General features: G+C 52.3%; 1 long non-coding RNA gene across 2 annotated transcripts; it reads left to right on the top strand.

Annotated features, from left to right (window-relative positions):
• The first annotated feature begins 305 nt into the window (after positions 1–305).
• LOC144298879 (uncharacterized) lies at positions 306–19425 on the top strand. 2 transcript variants are annotated; one of them, XR_013365753.1, is made up of 3 exons: positions 306–510; positions 17837–17972; positions 18860–19425. It is a non-coding gene; the product is annotated as an uncharacterized LOC144298879 (long non-coding RNA). The 2 variants fall into 2 exon arrangements; XR_013365754.1 differs by lacking the exon at positions 306–510 and adding an exon at positions 10138–10279.
• The last annotated feature ends 707 nt before the right edge of the window (positions 19426–20132 follow it).

Raw genomic sequence — 20132 nt, 5'->3', positions numbered from 1 at the left:
GACTCACTTCTAAGACGGCTGATCTCGTCACGGGCGAGCTGCACTGGGTGCTGCCTCCTGCCCCTGGGTCTCCGCAGGGTGACTTGGGCCCCCTCCCAGCATGGCGGCCAGCTTCCAAGAGGGGGTGGAAACGGCCTCGCTTTCTGTGGCCTGGCCTCGAGAGTCACAAAGCATCCCTTCCCCGGTTGTCACCAATCCACCCAGATTCAGAGGGAGGAAACACAGACCCTCCTACTCGCTGGTAAGAGCCTCCAAGTCACCTTATGAGAGGAGCATGTGGAGATATCATCGCAGCCAGTTTTGGAAAGTACCATCTGCCGCACTCCTCCACGAAGCCTCACCCTCCTCCACAGCCAGATGACTGCGCCTTCTCGGGGCTCCCGGGAGACCCGGCGCTCGTCTCTGTAGGACACCCACCACACACCGACGAGATCCTCCTCATAGGTCAGCTTCTCCCCCCTGGCCGGCTCCTGCCCCCACCTGCAAGCTGCTGCCTGGCAGGACAGACAGGTAAGCAACACAGTCCTCATCAGGGAGTGACTACATGAAAAAAAATGACATCTTCTTGGTCTTTTGTTCTAATTGCCCGATTTCGAGCAGGTTGTTCAACAGCTTTGATTTGTCAAGGGCGATGACAATGTCCAAATCACAGGTTTGGTGAAGCATCAGTGCCACGACCTATGGAAAGGCAGGTGGAACAGAGCATGGATTCATTGGGTGTGGTCTGTCTGAACTGCAGGAGATGGGACGGGGGGCAGTGGAGGAAGAGGTTCAAAGTGCTAGATGAACATGAAAGAGACACCCTCCCCACCCCGTGGGACCTCCTGGGAAAGATAACTGGCCATGTAGCTTGGCCAGAAGGAAGAACGAATGGAAGCTCTTCAGACAAGAATCACTTAGAAAGAGCAGAAGCTACTTTATTTGAGATCTGAATATGCTTCCCATAATTAGTTCTCCATGTAGCTCAATAAACTCTCCTATAAGCCTATAATTCATTATAAATAAATATTACCATGGAGATGCAATGATTATAATAATTTTAGACTGTTTACTCTATATGAACGCTTTGTAACCATATGCACTCACCATTGTGTGATAGAGCCCTAAGCCTTCCAGTGAGCTAGGCTTCTAGTGTTTGTATTCCGATTATTATGCTCATAAGCAAAATCATGCGGACTGAGTTGTAGAGCAATGTGGGATCTTGGGGACATCTGTGTCAACGGTCTAGATCACAGATGCTCAGGATCGGTGAGGACAAACTTACCTTCATGACGACACCAAAGGTCATCTGCCTGTCTCGCATTTTTTTTTTTTTTTTGAGTGTATGGTGAAGTTTTCTGGGGGACTCGTCAGCTCAGATGACATCGTCACCCTGACGGTTAAGGGCATGTGTGCTTGCATTTTCTCATGTTTTACTTTTCTCAGTTTTAACATCTAATATGGTAAATACTGATCGACACAAGCAGAAGCTCTTTGGAGTTCTTGCCAATTTTAAGAGTGAAAAAGACTCGGACTATAAGGTTTGCAAATGTGACCTAAAGTGTCCAGATATCATGTGCTCTCTCCCTAGAGGTGCAGGAGCAGACCAGGGGCTCGCTGGCTCTAGGATGCTGTGTGGAGAGCTAGAGATACAGGGATAGAGAGAGATATAGATGAGGATGAGAACCGTGGAGACAGAGGCAGTGAGAGAGAGACAGAGATGAGGCAGAGAGATCTGGGGGCTGTTACGGGGTCTGCCCTAGTTAACCCTTCCCATGCAATAAACCATTCTGACACTTACTTAATGGTTTAAAACAACTGCCTCAGATGATTGAAAAGTGGGGCTGAAATCCCAAATAGCCATTTCCCCAAAGAAATGCCAAGAGACACATGAACACATGGTTAACATTGCTCATCATCAGGGAGATACAAATCAAAACCACAGCAATACCACTGCACACCTGTAAGAATGGCTAACATCAACAAAATAAGAAACAAGTGCTGGCAGAGAAGAAGGAACCCTCATGCACTGCTCGTGGGAATACACCCTGGAGCAGCTGCTCAGGAAAACAGTGTGGAGGGGCCTCAAAAAATTAAAAATAGAATTACTGGGTGATGGGCAATGAGGAGGGCACTTGATGGGAGGAACCCTGGGTGTTATACTATATGTTGGCAAATTGAATTTAAGTTAAAAAATGTAAAATGAATAAAATAAATAAAAAATACTCTGACTATAAAAATAAATAGAATTACCATGTGATCCAGTAGTTCCACTACTAGGTATTTACTCAAAGAAAATGAAAGCACTAATTCAAAAAGATAAATGCACCTTGATATTTATGGCATAATTATCAACAATAACCAAATTACAGAAAGACCTCAGGTATCCATCGAGTGATTTATGGATAAAGAGGATGTGGTATATATATATATATCCCTGTATCTCTAGCTCTCATATATATGAGAATTTAATATATGAATATTATATATTTATTTGAATTTAATATATGAATATTATACATATACACATATATATTTGGTATATATATGTGGTAAATATATGAGAATTTAATATATGAATATTAAATATATACACATATATATTTGAATATTATATTATATTGGAATATTACTCAGCAATAAAAAGAACGAAGTCTTGCCATTTACAACACGGATGGATCTAGAGGGTATAATGCTAAGTGAAATAAATCAAAGACAAATACCATATGATTTCACACACGTGTAGTTATAAGAAACAAAACAAATGAACAAATAAAAAAGACAAACAACACAAAACAAAAATCCCAGACTCTTCTATACAGAGAACAAATTGGTGGTTGCCAGAGGGGGAGGAGGGAAAGGGTTGGGTGAAAATTTTTTTTTTTTCTTAAAGAAAAATCCCCGATTGGCTCAGAGGCTTAAAACCATTTAGCCGGTTCTGGATTCTGAGGCTTAGTGGTTGGGCTGCTCAGCTGGGCGGCTTGGGTGGTGTCAGCTGGGCTGTCCTCCCGCAGGGGTCCAGGGGGACACACCTGGGCTCCCTCCTCCAGCAGGCCAGCAAGCTTGCTCCCGGGGCCAGGGCAGGGTTCCAGGAGAGCAGAGGCCCTAGGGCTTGTAAGCCGTCGGAGCAGACCTTCGGTTGGCCCCCGCCAGCCACCAGTCCCGTCCACTGTCGCTGGCCAAGGATGTAGGTCCCACCTGGCACGGCGGGGCTGCAAAGTCACCAGGCAAAGAGCATCCTTGCCGCACCGAGTGGGGCCATCTTTGCGAACTGTCCGCCACTAGGCTTCACTGCGAGCCACTGTCACACGGGCCCCTCTGCTGTTCACGCCGACCTCAACCCCGACCTCCCAAGAGGCGCCGTCGGGCGATCCCCCTCACCGTGGGCGTTTTCTGTGCGGGGCACTTGCTTGAGGCAAACATCAGATTTCATCCTCAGAGCGTGAACTCTGTACTTCTCGTTAAAGTGGTGCTACTTGTTAAGAAGCAGCTGTTTGGAATTATTTCCTATTTTTCTCGGAATCAAGGACAATTCAGGTTCCTTGGATTGCTCTCTGAAACGCGCTTTGTGTTGAGAGAATTTGAGCGTTCCCCAGCGATGCGCTCTCGGACGTTCCCCATTCACACAGTTGGCGGCAGGGCCCGCAGAGCCACAGCGGCGTCAAGTTTGACTGGCTTTCGCCACTTTCAGATAATTGTCAATACACGAGTGCACCTGTAAAAGTGGTTAGGGAAACGTAAAACCTGGGAGAAGGGGATGGTTCTTTTCTCCGTTCAAAAGGATGTCCAGGGCAGCCCCGGTGGCGCAGCGGTTTAGCGCTGCCTGCAGCCCGGGGCGTGATCCTGGAGACCCTGGATCGAGTCCCACGTCAGGCTCTCTGCATGGAGCCTGCTTCTCCCTCTGCCTGTGTCTCTGCCTCTCTCTCTCTCTGCATTTCTATGAATAAATAAATAAAAATCTTTAAAAAAAAAGTAACAAACAAAAAACAAAAACAAAAGTAATGTCCATCGAGCAGATGGCATTTGTCCTAAAGTGATGATGTGACCCAAAGTGCCCTGGTGATTCTGTAGAAGGAGAATATAGAATCTTGAGGAAAGAAAAGAAAAGAATTTAATTGTCATTATTTCTGTGTATTCTTTTTCGAAATCGGAATGTTTGAGATGAAAATAAATGTTAGCATCTGTAAAGGCAGCATATTGTTAGCTCTCATCAGACCACTTTCTCCAATTCCCGGATTTCTGAGCATCTAAACCTCAGAGCCGTTCTGTGCCTTCATTCAGCTCCGATAAGCACCCAAAGTGCCAGTGGCAGCAACCTGGATGCTAATTGCTGGAGTATCGTTACGAGAGTCCATAAAAATATCCTGGAAATGAACCACTTTTCAAACTCCCCACAGGATGTTAGTGCACAGAAATTATGAGCCCGTTCAAAAGGAGCATCATACCTGTGCCTTCCAGAAGGCTCTCCTGGACTCGTGAGTTATGCCGAGGTTAAGACTGATTAGCTGCATCAAGCTGTAAGTGAAATGAAATATGCCTTTGCATCTTCAGGAACCATCCGTTTGACTTACCACTTGTCCGATCCATGGCAGTGGGTGAATTTATCACACCAGCATGAAACCCAGCACTAGCTTGTTTCCCACCGCCTGACTTGTAATCAACAACCCACTCTTGGAGATTTTGGGCTGCCTCACCTGGTTATGCCAATAAATCTGAGTGAATGGCTGCTTGATTTGTTATTGATTTCCCCACGGACGAATCTGAGGCTGCATTTTCAGCGATAGGTCTTCAGGCTGGGGATGCGGTGCAAAGGAACCACTTTGCCAATATTGGAGACCCGCGGGGTCACTCTCTGTGACAGCGGCTCACTATCAGGGCTGACCGATTGTTGTTGGTGCGACTGACTGCCGCGGAGGGAAGGACGGCGGGGACGGGGTGGGCAAGGGCGAGGTCATGCTTGACCATGACGTTAGGGCTCTCTGGAAAGACGGCATCCATAAAGCATTTTCTGTATTATGATTGTTCATTGATTTAGCTCAAAATTATCCCATTGCATACCAAAGACCCGTGAGTGAAAAATTCTAACATGTGAGCATTCCGTACCACGTGGACTGAGTGCTGGGAAAAACTGGAAGAGCCTCAGGGTGTTGAAAGGGTCGATTCAGCTTTTCTGGGATTCTGACCCTGAGAACTGCTCTGGTTGGACTTCTTAGACTGTTGTCAGGGAATATTAGTCTTTGGGTCCTGTTTGGAAATGGGTTGTGTTGTAAAATTGGAGGAGAACGAAACAGGTCTGCCCGCTGTAACAGAGACTCGCCCTCCCGCTAGCAGGTGCATGGGTGCAGCATCACCAGGCAAAGTGCATCTCTCCCTTTACAGGGGAAAACCAACCTGCAGATTCTCGCGGGCTTTGGTCTGCAAGCCCTTCCACGCCCAGTCATTGGTGGTTATTAGACTTGCACCGGCTTCCAACACATTTTTTTTTCTGTCTCCTATATTTTTATTAAACAGATTCTCATGCCATTTCCTAGTGTCTACTTATAAAAGCAAATGTTCGTTGGGAGAACTTTGAAAATGTGAACTAAAGATTGAAGGATTGCTTTTTACACAATCCTTTGAGCAGGGAGATTTTGGAATTTTGTGCCTCGTTTCTGAGGTAGCCTTCGACTCCGTGTTCACAGGATCCACACAATGTGCTTCAGATTTCTGAGGTTCCTGAGCACGTGTGTGCTCCTCGTTGGTACCCACGTCTGGGGTCCTGCTTCTTCTGTCCAGACGTCCTCCTGGAAGACCCCCTTTATGGGTGATCTCCCCCAGTGCACTGTCAGAGTCTGCTAGGTCTTAAAAGGAAGCATTCAGACATCTGGAGTTTGCCTATCTGCTATTTAATACCCAGGAGATATTCTGGGAACATATATTTTAAAAATGCATTCATCAGGCATCAGGGTTTCCGACATGAACTCCTGAGTTCTGGCAATGTGGAAGAAATACAATTTGGAAGCTCAGTTGCCCCCTTGGCACATGCTTACAAAGGGGGCCTGTAAACCTCAGAGCTACTGAGCTTTTATCAGCCAGTACGGGCTTCTAGAGCAACTGCTCTACAAATCTCTCTCTGCAAAGCAGCCTTGCCTGAAAGAAATTGCAGGAAGGAAGAGCCCTTGTAAACCCTAATTCACCTGGTGGCAATTTCCCTGATTTCCCTGTGTTATTAAAGAGTTCTCCAGCACATGCCCTTTGGAAGGAGCAAAGAGGTAGAGAAGCAGAAACATGCCTTTGCATATTAAAGGAACCCGAGGGAGCGAGGTCATTTTTGCAAATCACTTATTAGATGTTCCGTTTGTAAATAGTGAAGCTGGTCCAGTCTTTGGTTGTTCGAGGAGGCTGAAAACCCCCACACTTTTGAGATAAAACCTTGGAGTTTTATTTACTTATCTACTAGATAGTTTCTGCCAGCCGCAGAAAATATCACTCCCTATCCCTTGGGGTAGGATCCTCACAGTTCCCTTTGCCAGTCTTCTTTCTTTCACAGAAATAGCCAAGCTCTGTCAAAAATGTGTTGAAAGTCAATATTAAAGGTGCTTTTAACATTTAAAGGAAAACTTTTAGTATCTGCTCCTCCTTTCACACGGACACAGTGGCAGAAAGAGCACGGTTTTGGGATGAAAACATATCTCGTGTTTAAAGCCAATGACTCTGTATCATCAGCAGGTGCTTCGAGAGCCCTGTGAGCAACTGGAGACTTGATTTTCTCCTTGGTTGGTTCTCTCATTGGAGAGGGCTGTAATTATGGTAGGGTTGTAATTACGGTAGGGTTGTAATTACGGTAGGTTACAGATGACAATGAGACCTGTCCTCCCAGCCAGTGACACAGATAGAAAGGGACGGGCTTTTCTGGAGTAGAAGATGCCCAAGCGACATAGCAGCCAAGTATATCTGTGGTGCATGTTGTCTGAGTTCGATTTGAACAGGCCAACGGTAGGAAGATTTTTTTTGGTGGAGGGGGGGAGGTTTGGGGACATATGAACAAGATCGGTTGTGATTTAGATGAGATGAAGGAAGGATGCTTATTTTGTTAAGGCTAATAATGGCGTTGTGATAAGCAAACGCCTGTGTCTTTAAGGGATGTGCACAGAAGGATTGAAGTACAGACAAAATGTCATGCTGCCTGTAATTCATTTTTAAGATGCTTGAACAGAAAGCAGTTGAGCAAATATGGCTAAATAGTAATAATCGTTAAATCGAAGTGGTCTGCGGAGATTTATCATGCTATCCTCTCTTCTGTGGTGTTTGCTAAAATTTTCACCGTGAATGTTTACCAGGGTTCTGTCCCAAAGCCCCTAGTGTGGGCCTGGAACACTGCAGGTGCTCTGGGCACGGTGGCCACCCACTCTCCCGCCAGTCGGTAGTTGTTTTCTCTCTCTCTTCTCCTTTCCTCAGGAAGGAGCATGAACAGGGTAGGCACTGTTTGCATCCTCCAGGACTTAGCTCTTGAGTGGAAGGCAGGTGTTTGAGTCGTAGTTCACAACAAGGAATGAGGAACGATGTCCCAGGACTAAATTCCCTGCGGTTTTCCAAAAAGCAAAGCGTACGTGGGTCTTATCACCCAAGATTTAGATTCGAAGTCAATCCAGGTTTTACTGAGTGCTCAGTGCACGCCAGGATGGAGGACAGAGTGACCCCCAAATCCCTGCTGTGGCCTGACTGCCCACCTTGGACGGGTCACTTTGCAGGTCCCAGCCCAGTCTCAGATCCTGGGACTCGCCGGCCAGAGGGTGAGCCCAAAGCCACTGAAGCCGGGAAGCACCTGGAGGGTGGGGTGAGTTTGCTGAGACCCCCTGTGAGGGACCTGCTGGGCAGGCTGCGGAGATGGAGACGTGTGGTCCAGGCCGAAACAAGCCACTGCCGGCAGATACCGAGCTCCGATTCACGTCTGTGTTTCTAGGCAGGGCATTAACGCCAGGTAGTGGGTCCCGGAGGCTGTGAGCTCTGCTTCTTCCTATGAGTAACCCAAACATCTTCATAACACAAATGGATTAAGGTTCTAAAGATAAAGAAACTCAGAATCAGAAAGATGAGACTATTACAGGTAAGCAGGGCCTCTGGGAACCCTCCTTATTTGCCAAAGGATGACAAGTCCCAGGCCCAGACAGGTGAGCCACCTTTCTCGTGGCTCCCGAGAAGCTCAGAGCCTTGGGGCAAGGGAGCAGGAAATCAGTGCGGGCATGACAATAGAGGGGCAGGTGCAGTGGGGTGGGGCTAGAATGTGGGGCTGGAAGAGCCTACAGAGGAGGTCACATGAGGTGTGGGGGGTCCTCCAGTGTGTGGTCCTCCCGGCTGGGGGGCAGGGCAGGGCCGGGCTGGGGCAGCGGCATTGTGGCAGAGGCTCAGGCCCTCACTGGGTGCGGGGGGATCCGGGACCCAGGGTGGCTGGAAGGCCATGAGCAGGTGGGATTGAAGTCTACCTGAGGGCAGGAGGTGGGCGGGGCCAGACCCAGCAAGGTGCCACGGGAAGCCTCTGGAAACTGGTAAGGAAGGAAATGTGGGTGTGCACATGTGTGAGAGTGTGCATATGTGTTCATGTGCGAGTGTGCATGTGTGTGAGTATATGTATTTGTGTACATGTGCATATGTGTGAACGTGTGTGTGCATGTGCGAGAGTGTGTGCATCTGTGTGAGTATGTGCATTCGTGTGCGTGTGTGAGTGTGTGCGTGTGTTCATGTTTGTGAGTATGTGCATTCGTGTGCGTGTGTGAGTATTGCATTTGTGTGCATGTGCATACGTGTGTGCACGTGTGAGAACACATGTGTGTGCTTGTGCGAGAGTGTGCCCATGTGCCAGTGTGTGTGTGCCGACACCTAGTGCCCCTGGGGCCCCTCTCAGCTTAAAATTCTATGGTTTCTATTTCTGTGAGTGCATTTGTCTGGTCCCTGGGCTCGGGGTCCCCGGGGGGCGCCTCATGGTTGATGCATCTGCATGTGCATGAATATGCAGAAATAATTATTACGTTTACCGAATGCTAGTTACGTGCCAGGTCAATGCTTCACGTGGCTTTTCTCATTTGAACCCCCAAAAGTATCCCTAAAATTATCACACACACACCCCAGTTTACAAAAGGGGAAACTGAGATTCACACACAGAAGGAAGCCCCTTCCAGGCTGTGCACAGTGAGTGGTGGAGCGGGGGGCCAGGCTGGTGGCAGTCCCCCCATCTCCTTACCGTGACTCCCGATTCGGGCCTTAAATCTTCAGGCATTAAAATATTTAAGTCCACTGGACTCGGATCTGTGCTTCTTTTCCCTCCTGGAGGACTTTTCGGAGGGGCTTTGTCGTCACGTGGAGGGCAGCTCTCGGGTCAGCAGGGACACGAGGAGATCTGTCGCCTGTACCTGCTGCTCGACTCTGGGGGGAGGTGCCGTCTGCGACCCACGAGACGGGGAGGCCTCAGGTCAAGGGGGTCACCCGGCCGCCGGTGTAGGTGGGACGAAGGCCCCGACTGTGCTGTGTGAAGTTGCAGTTTCATTGCACATATCCCTTGGGAAAGGCCAGTTTCCTCCTTCAGATCCTCCCTGAGGGGCCGGAAACCACAGCTTAGAGAGAGAAGCGGGGAGAGACCCTCAGAATCCCCAGCTGCTAAATCGCAGGTGACCTTGGGCCGCACCTGCCACGTCTCTTGACCAGGCCTCACCCCGGGGGGGGGGGGGCGTCGCCCCAGTGGGTCCGCGGGAAGGAGAAGGAAGAGCAAGACCCCCATGACTGCTCAGGATTGAGGAAGTGAGACTTCCTAGAAACAGAATTTTCTTTATGTATAAAAGAAGGTGAACACTGATATTTTAACACTTGGAGTCTCTGGCTGGAGCTGAAGACGGGAAGAGCCGGAGGGATTTCCAAGTCTCTCAGATCTCGAGCTTATAATAGCATTTTTATGATGAAAAATTTCAAACACACAGAAGAGTAAATAGTATCACGAACTACCACCCAGAGGTCCCCAAACGATCCTCTGCCGTCCCACGCTCGCTTCGCCTCCCCCTGCGGTAGAGGAGGTGTGCCACGGACACCACCACACGTCCTCCTTAAGGGCTTCCAAATCCAGGACACTTTTTTTTTTTTTTTTTAAGATTTTATTTATTTATTCATGAGAGACACACAGAGAGAGGCAGAGACACAAGCAGTGGGAGAGGCAGGCTCCCTGCAAGGAGCCCGACGTGGGACTGGATCCCAGGACCCCGGGGTCACACCCTGGGCCAAAGGCAGGCGCTGAACCGCCGAAACCCCCAGGGATCCCTCCAGGACACTTTCTAAAGTAAGCGTAATTCCCTAGGGCAGCGCGGCTCTCCGGGGGACGGCGGGGGACGGTGGGGGACGGCGGGGCGATGGACAGAAGCGCTGCCCCCGAGGCCCCACGCTGACCCCACCACGTGGGAATTTGCGGCCTGAGTCCTGGGATTGCATTTAACACGCCTCCCCGGGAATCTGGTGCACCCTGTGGGTCAAGAACCCGGGAGCCCTTGCTCTGGGTCCCCGTGGGAGGGGCCCACAGCTCCAGGCCCCGTCCCTACAGCCGCAGAGGCCTGTGGCTCTAAGCTGCTTGTGAGCCTGAGGGATGGAGTTATGAGGTCCCGGGGGACCGTGTCCCGAGCATTTCCCTGACCTGGGGCTGCTCTCCCGGGAGGGAGGACCGCAGCTGGGCGGTGCCGTTGAAGCCGCGGGGCTGACTCCAGGAGGAGCCGCAGGGGGCCGGGGGAGGTGGTCTTGCCCTGGCGTCTCTCCCAGGAGCAGCTGAGCCCCCACGTGGACGCTCACAGTGAAGGGGACAGGCTGTGGGTGCAAGAGCACCTGGCAGCAGCCACGGGGAGCACCCTGGGGCTCACTCGTCACCACCAACGAGGGAAGAGCCTGGAGTGAGGCGAGCGCTAGTCAGTGCCAGACGCGGAGCTCGGGTCCTACACGCTTTGTGTCATTTAATCCCCCCAACACCCTGTGGGGTAGCACGTTACAGTCCCGATTTCCAGAGGAAGAAGCCGGCGGTGAGGAAGCTCCGGTGACCGGCTCAGGGCGCCCGGCCCGGGGCGGGGAGGGGGTGCCGGTGTCCCATCTGTAACCATTAGTGTGGGACGCCCGCCAGCGGGGCGTGGGGGGTGGGGGGGGATTTTGAGCCTAAGATTATTTTTCTTTTCTAAAAATTGTACATCATGTGCGTGTCAGAGCCGCCGACTTCAGAAAGCGTGGCGTTAGCTTCTGCAGCACAAGGTAAAAAATTTAAATCAGATTAGGAAGCACGGTTGCTATGGTACCGGGAAAGTACACTTTCATGCAAAGCAATTTAATAGATGTGAAAATGTGTACCTTCTCACAGGAACACTATATTTTAGAGATAAAATCCTCCAGCAGGCAGTGGGCTGATAGACAGGCCTCTCCCGTCGGAGGCCCGGGCGTCGCCTGCCCTCCCTGCCTGCCTCCTGCCAGGGGGGCCCGGGGTCAATGGGATCACCTTCCCGACGGGAGCCAAGCCACCCTGCCAGGCTGTGTTATGTGCTTAGACTGGTGTTGCTCCAGCTCTCTGGGGCCCAAGGAACAGGCCGTGCAACCACGGAGGCCAGGCCCGCCTGGGGACTGGCACCCAGGCTGTGACGGGGACTTCCCCACGTGCCCAGAGTCGGCTACGCTCCCGCCGTCTGTGAAAACCCAACTGGGACACGTAACCCGAGTCTCAGTTTCCTCATCCGTAAAGTGAGTCCAAAGATTCATCTTCCTTCCCCCTACTTTTGTGCTGTGACTGACATATAACAGGGTGAGCGTTTCAGGTGTACGCGTGGTGGTGGGGACGTGCATGGATTTCAGGATGGTGCCGTAATGCGTTTCGTGAGGGCGTGTATCCATATGGCAGGGACCCCACAAGGTGTGGAAAGGGAGTAGCTACAGGAGGATGTATACACATGTGAGACTCCTTCATTTTGTAAAATACTGAACTAAAGAAAAGGTTAGACTATAATAGCTCAAGAATGTACACCTTAATCTTAGGACACTAGGAACACCTGGGTGGCTCAGTGGTCGAGCATCTGCCTTCGGCTCAGGTCAGGCCCCCGGGGTCCTGGGATCGAGTCCCACATCAGGCTCCCTGCATGGAGCCTCCTTCTCCCTCTGCCTGGGTCTCTGCCTCTCTCTGTGTCTCTCGTGAATAAATAAAATCTTTTAAAAAAATCCTATATTAATAAAAGAATAATAGAAAAAAATCTATCACCTCATACATAGTTATATCTTTTATTTTTAAAGATTTATTTATTTTAGAGAGAGACATACAGACAGAGACAGAGAGAGAGAGAGAATTGTAAGCAGACTCCCTGCTGAGTGCCGAGCCAGACGGGCTCGATCTCACGACCCTGAGATCATGACCTGAGCCTGAGCCGAAACCAAGATGCTTAACTGACTGCACCACCCGGGCGCCCCACAGGTAACATCTTTTCCTCTTGAGATGAGAAGTTTTAGGACCTAATCTCTAAGCAACTTTCAAATACACAAGCCTGCCCTGTAAACTTCAGTCACTGTCCGGTGCATTAATCTACTTTTACGAGGGTTGAAAGACAGTCCACTCCAGCCTGGGATCCTGGTGGGAAGGGGTCACTGAAGCTCAGAGGTCACCGTTTCAGCGCCCTGAGCTTGGCGTCTGAGGACTGCAGGTGGCCACACCTCCTGTCTGCCGCCAGGACCTTCCCGCTTTGCCCCATCTCTCCGGCTCTGTGGTTAATCCACAGCACGCGGGACACCAGCAGCCCATCCACCAGCTCTGTCCTCTGCCCAGAACCTCCCTCCCCAGATGCCCACGTGCCTATCTCCCTCTCCTCCAGAATTTTGCTCAACTACCATCTTGGAAAGAGGCCTCCTCGCCCAGCCCCTGCCCACCCTGGACCCTCCGTGTACCTGTCCCTGCTCTTCATCTATGCCATGCATCACCTTGCTTCCTGGGGATGTTGCTGACTATGCCTATGGCTTCCTGTCTGTCCGTCTGAACAGAAGATGTGAGACTCAGGGGTCTTTGCTTTGACCACTGATGGATCTTAAGTACCTAGAACAAAGAGGTGCTTCAGAAGTGTTAGAACGGATGAAGTTAGCATTTCTCATACACTGTCCTCTCCCATTGCCCACATGTGATTCTTGCTGGAAATTGTGGTATGTGGGGAAACAATCCCGTTGGACACACGCTCATCCTCGCAGTGAGGCCCTCCGTGCCTGCCCCAGCCCGCCTGCCCGAGCTCCTGCCTGGGGCTTCCTACTGTCCTGTGCATCATGTATTCAACCTACTCACTGGGTTTCTTGTGGGCGCCTCCTCTGAAACCATGAGTCCCAACAGGACAGGACTTCCTATTAGGTTTGTTGACTTCTGTAATTCTGGTGCCTTGAACAGGGCCTAACACATGGTAGGGGCACAGGAAAGGTTTTGCTGAAGGCATGAGTGTCTGTGTGACGGGATGGGTCAGCCCTGGACCTGGTTCTCTGGGCAGCCTGACCACTGTGATCCAGGAAGGCTGAAGCTGGAGCTGACTCCCGTACCTTAGAGAAGGTATTACTTCTCCCTTAAAGCTCCAGAAGCCACATGAAGCTGCAAGGTCACGTTTAAGGCTCTCACTGTGACCCCCGCTTCACACTCACTCATCCCCATGTACATTGGTGGGGGATACCTAATGCTTCTCGCTTTTGGAATTATTCTGCACGTGCCATTGCAAGACCACAGACAAGGATGATTTGGGGAATTTGCAGGGATGATCTAGGCCAAAGGGAGAGAATTAAAGGAGCAAAAACTATGTGTAGTGCCTAGGTCGCTAGACCATGGCTCCAGAAGGAGGCCCCCCCTCTAGCCACGGATTTGGTCAGCCCCTCCTTTACTCCTGCTGCAGGGTCTTTGAATAAGTGTTCCCTCAGGGACTGTTCCTTCTTCTTTTCACCTGCTCAAGCCTTCTGATTCTTCAAATCTCAAATCGAATGCCATTTCCTCCAAGAAGCCTTCCCTAACCTCCTTGACTAGGTCAAGTCCCCATATCATGTCCTTAGGGCTCCAAGTCCCTCTCCCTGGTATCTCTAGTCATAGTCATTGTGTCTTTTGCTTGTTGCACTCATGTTTTTCTTCCCCGTCTAAGTTGTCTGCTGTGTGAGGGCAGAATTTGAGTCTGATGTTTCTTCACATTTTATCTCCATCTTTTTGCAGAATTGAACACATAACAGGCAACTCTGACTATTTTTGGATGGATGAGTGGATGGGTGGATGGTTGGATGGATGGTTGGATGGTTGGATGGATGGATGGATGGATGGGAAGGTTGGATGGATAGATGGTGGATTGATGGTTGGATGGATGGTTGGATGGAAGATCAGATGGATAGATGGATGGTTGGTTGGATGGTTGGATGGATGGATGGATGGATGGATGGATGGATGGATGGATGGATAGATGGCTAGTTGGCTGGCTGGTTGGAAGGATGGTTGGATGGATGGATGGATGGATGGATGGATGGATGGATGAACGAATGGGTGGATAGATGGATGGAATTATGGAGGAAAAGCTGAATGTAAGGTGAGGACTATATTAGTCATGGTTCTCCAGAGAAACAGAGCCAATAGGATCAATTGACCTTCTATCTATCTATCTATCTATCTATCTATCTATCATCTAAGAGATTTATGGCAAGGAATTGGTTCACATGATTGTGGAAGCTGGGGAGTCCTGCAGGCTGCAAGAGGGAGCTCCCCTCTCCACCTCCTGTCCCGCCCGGGCCCTCTGTGGAAGGGATGGGGCCCACTCACACTGAGAGGGCCATCTCCTCTCCTGAGTCCCCCAGTTCCAATTCTAATCTCTCTGGGAGCCATCCTCACCGACACCCAGTACAATGTTCAATCTGGGCACCACGTAGCCAGTCAGATACCGAATGAGATCAACTGTCCAAGTGATGGATTGCAAAGTGCTCTGCCCGTCCGTGAGGTCCTGAGCGTGAATGATATCAGATGTGTTTACGCTGACCTGAGTGCTGACTGCCAGCATGGAGCATGCGTTAACTGTGGGCACACGCACCCCGGGAGGTGGTGGATGGGACTCTGTCGTTTCTGCTCAGTCCTTGCCCCCCATGTGCCTTGCCCTCTAATCAGGCCACAGACGCCCCTCTGACCACAAGCTTCGGGGGCTTATGAGGGAGTCCAGCTTCGTTGGGTTCCCCCCGGGAGGGAGGCAACACCTGTTCTGGCTGGCGGACAGATACGGAAGGGAACTGCAATGCGCTTTTCCCCGAGCTCTCTGTCCCTGCAGGAAGCATCACGATCTGCTGAAGAAGACCTAACTAATGCAGGGCCGCTTTCCCTCTGTAAGTCGGGGGTAGCTAATTCTACTTCCGTCAGTGGGAGCCTGTGTGAGGGCGAGACTCGGTGAACTGGGTCACACCGGGTCAGCCGGCACCCGAGGTCCAGATGGCCCACCTCCCACGGGAAAGCGGCCTGTCCACAGCTTCCACAGCCTAGGACCCCGGCTCTGGGCCCAACGGCTTCCCTTACAGGCTGGATTCCATCAGGGCACCTGCCCCCGAGTCTCCCCCCTCACAAAATAAACACACCTCTGAAGGGGTCAGCCCTGAGTATGCTCTGCACAAGGGACGGGATGATAATAAACAATAAGAGGGAACGTCCTTTGAGCGCCCGCTCTGTGCCAAACAACTGATATGTGTTACCCTTTTAATTTTTATCACAGCAATTCAGAGGGATGGTTTCTACTGCTTTTTCCATTTTATAGATAAGGAAATGGAGTTTCAGAGGGATGCTGCTCCTAGCCCAAGGTCACCCATCTCAGACATGTGATTGTGACATCCCTAGGGCTCCCAGATGGATACTATCAATCATGATGGGTTTTCAGGAGAGTAAAGAACTACCACCTAATGGGAGCTGCGGGCAGCCCTGAGCAGGCCTGTGATCGCGGGCGGAACATGGAGGAGAAAAGCAGAAGGCGTGTGGGGGATGCAGCCCCGCTTCTCTGGGGCAGGGTGTGAGGTGGGAGGCGATGGTGTTTGGCCGGGTCAGTCCTGCCTCTGCTGTGCCCCTGCCAGGGCGCTGGCACCTTCTCTCTCAGCTCCTGTCTCTGTGACATCGGGCGTCAGTTTGTGTGGTGACGGGCAGGGGCCGTCTGCTTGCGCCGGTCACCATGCCCAGCACTTGCAAAATGTGGGAAATACAGAGTATACATTTAGGGGATGGGGGACAGCTGGGTGGGGAGCAAGGGGGCGGGGGACTGGGCGTTGCATGAGCAGTGAGGACTCTGAGGGTCAGTGGGGCGTCGTCCCAGGACTCTGGGCCGGGGCTGCGACGTGTGCAGGGTTTGGAAGAACAGCCTTGAATCCAGGATTCAAGATCAGGGTAACTGGAGGTGGAGTGGAGGCGTTGGTGGTGGTTTCTGGCAAGGCTCCAAATCTTTCCAGCCCGTTTCACCCCACCCTACCCTCCTTACTCACCCAAACCCCAGTTCCCCCCATCTGCTTCCCAGCTCACCCTCCCTTCCTCCCTCAGGCCTGCCAGCCACCAACACTGTCATCCATCCAGCCTCGGCCCACACAGGCACCCGTGGGATGCGCAGGCTCCCCCGGCACCGTGCAGAGCCCGCGGGGGCCCGGGGGGTGTCGGCCGTCCACGACTCACCCCCAGCAACACGCCAGCTCCTGTGGGAAGTGGGGAAAGCTGTGCCGAGGGAGCAGATGTTGGCAGAGGAGGTGCCCGCCCCCGTGCAGGGGCTCGGCTGTGTGACGGGGTGACCTTGAGCCTATAGCCCCTGATCCCAAGTGTCCGACGCAAACCCAAGCTCCCCACTGGGTTTCGACATCTTCTTTCTGAAAGGGATCCTGATATTGGCATTGACTTCAGAGCTGACCCAGGAATAACACAGCTCCGGCACAAAGAACGTTCCCGGAAGCATCCGTCAGCAGGAGGACAGACGGGACAAGTGGTGGTTCCCTCGGAGCCGAGTTCCTGGTTCCGCTTTGAGTGTTCTGCAATTAATCTCAGCGTGAAATGACAGTTTCTGATTGAATACGCATGTATTGTGCAGTGACGTTTGGTCTGTCCAATGTGGTACTTATTTTATACGGGTGCTTTCAATCAAGACGAGAAAATAGTCTAAGTGAAAAACTTATAGAATAAATGACTCTCTGGTAAAGCTAACATTTCCTGTTTGGCAGGAGTGAGACTACCAGCCTGTGGGTGTTTGGAGTGTTTGCAGGATTCCAGTTGATAGAAAGGTCCATAGGCTTCTGTGTTTGCAGACCTCGGGGGTAGGAGCCCGAGGGGTGAGGCCTGTGGGCCGCGGGTCAGGACGCTGGGCCGTGAGCTGTGTGACTTTGGGCAGACACTTCATCCTCCATGGCCTTGGGGTCTCCATCTGTACCACGGAGGTGATAATGTGCTGGAGGATGACTGTGCAGATGAAGGCAGGGCTTAGAACCGCGCGTGGCACACCAGCTTTTTTTCCTGTTGTTGCTGAAAAATAAGAAGAGGCTTCTGGTTTACCTGGGACTGAAAACACATTGTTGTGAGTCTAAGAATTCAGAGTTTAGACTCAAGGAAAGCTTCTCGACTCAATGTCCCCATTTATCGGCTCTTCCCTTCTACTGTCTGGGGGTCAGCTCCATCAAGTGGATTTGGAATGTTAAATTTTAAGATCTAAGTATATTGGCTTTTTAAGAAGTGTTAATTTTGACACCAGATAGAGGTTGAGATTCAGTTACTTAGAATTAAAACAAACAAACAAACAAACAAACAAAAAAGAAAGCCAGGCGTTCTTTGGCAGAAGACAAAACAGCAGGGGAAACGGCTGCAAACAGAAACAGGGCTCTTTTCCAGAAGTCGCTCAGAACACAAGCTGGGTGTTAGCAGAGGGAGGAAATCATGCAAAGAGACAAGTGACAGCAGACAAAGGGGCTCCTGCTGGAGAAACCGAGGATGAACCTGGAGCCCAAGGAGCCACAGGCAGAGCCAGGTGAGAGGGTGGCGAGGGATGAGTGCGGCCGGGGTTCCCCGAGACACACGTCCCAGAGAGAGGCAGGAACCTGTCCATGATGAGCACACCAGGACCGTGAGCTCTCACTCAGAGGGTAAAGCCGAGCCCAGGGTGGATGCCCACCTCCCCTGACCCGCTGGGCAGCTCGCTTCCGTTACGGCTGTGGGTTTAGTGGAACTCCATGGAAGGTTCCAAAGGCTGAAGATGGAGGTGTGGACACAGTCCCCTGCCGTCCATACCTCCCCTCCCTGGAGTGGCTGGTCATCGTGATGGGCTCTGGCTCTGGGTGCTTGCCATGGGGACAGGTGCTGGGCGCTGAGGTGTGCTCATCCCCTGTTCTGTGCACGAGGAACCTCAACTGAGGGCCCTGCTATCACCCCACCTGACAGATGAGGCCGCTGGGGTGCAGAGGGTGTAGAGGACTTGCTTGAGCTGAGACCTGCTTGAAAGTGGCTGAGCCAGGCCTCAGACCGAGAATGTCGGCTCAGAACTGTGCACACCGTGGGGACTCCTAGCAGGGAGACCCTGGCCCTGTGCACACCACAGGGACATCTAGCAGGGAGACCCTGGCCCCATGCACGCTAAGGGGACATCTAGCAGGGAGACCCCAGCCCTGTGCACACCACGGGGACATCTAGTAGGAAGACCCAGCCCCGTGCACACCACGGGGACTGCTAGCAGGGAGACCCGGCCCCGTGCACACTGCGGGGACTGCTAGCAGGGAGACCCCGGCCTCGTGCACACCATGGGGACTCCTAGCAGGGAGACCCTGGCCCCGTGCACACCACAGGGACTCTTAGTAGGAAGACCTGGCCCCTTGTTTTTGTGACCCATTTGGCGACCCCAGTCTTTGGTTTCTGTTCCAGAGCAACAGGAACCTGTCTACACGTAGCCGTGCTTACAGACTTACAACAAGCCCCACGGGAAACAACCCAAACAGCTCCCAGGGCTGAATGTGCGGACAAAATGTCTCGCATCCCTGCAAGGGAAGATGATTCTTTCGTAAACAGGAATGAAGTTCCGATGCCCGGATGAGCTCGAACCAGTTATGGAAGGTGAGGGAGGCCACGCCAGGACCACGTGTGGCACGAGTCCGTCGTTTGGGATGTGCAGCGACGGCCCGTCTACAGAGACACGAAGCACAGTGGCAGTGGCCTGGAGGGGGCCCGGGGATCTTCTGGGGGCTGGGGACGCCTGACACTGATGTATGGTGATGCCCCCGCCCCCGGTGGGGTCACTGGGGATCATGGAGACGTAGGCCTGAACCGGGGGTGATGACAGGTGACATGGGGCTCCATCTCACTGGGTGAGGCCCTATTAGCGGCCCTGCAGGATCTCACTCCTCATTCCAAGCTGAGGTGTGGCGGCTACTGGCAGTTCACTGACGTTCCCGAGAAGGTTCCAGAAAATGAATAAAACATAGCGTTCTTCTCGTGTGGTGTTGTCTCTTGACATTTCCTGGGAGGCAGTGCGCCAGGCCCCACGCGACAAGGCAGGCTGACAGGCCGCCCCCGCCCGCCCCGCGCCCGCCCGTCCTCACCCCGACCGGCTCCGCGTCTCCAGCTGCAGGGAGTCGGCCCCACAGGGGACGCGAAGGCGTCTGAGGTCGTGTTTTCTAGGTTGAACCTCAGCCTGTTTCAGAAGCGACGGAGGCGTGTCCCTGGTTTTCTAGCAGAGGCGGCTAAAGCCCACCCGATTGTCGCCGGCTGGGCAGGCGGCCACCTGGAAAGGCCGGGGGCACCGTCCAGTCACGCTTGGCCGGCGTGAGTCAGCAGCTGCCCCTGACCCCTGCCCCTGCCCCCCGGCCTGGGGGGGATGGGGCCCCTCGGCCTCGCCTGCAGGGTGGGGGCGGAGGCTGATGCTCTGTGGGCTTGGCCCTGTCCCTCGTCGCAAGTGTCCAGACCGTGGGCAGCCACGTCCCCTCTTCTCTGAGGCAGACGGCTGGCAGGTCCCTACGGGGACACCATGTGACTCAAAGCTGCGGGACAGCCGAGCCGGAGACCAGACAGGGCCCTTCCAGTGCTGCCTGGGTCGGAACCGCAGGCGTGTGTAGGCACCTATGACTGGCACGTCCACACGGGGAAAGCAGCTCGGGCCACAGGATGCCCCACCGCACGCAGCTGTGTCCCACGGGTGGGC

The sequence above is a fragment of the Canis aureus genome, chromosome 26 (genome assembly GCF_053574225.1).
Source record: "Canis aureus isolate CA01 chromosome 26, VMU_Caureus_v.1.0, whole genome shotgun sequence".
Taxonomy (NCBI): Eukaryota; Metazoa; Chordata; class Mammalia; order Carnivora; family Canidae; genus Canis; species Canis aureus.
The sequence above is the reverse complement of the archived record's forward strand: the minus strand, read 5'-3'. Positions and strand labels throughout refer to the sequence as shown.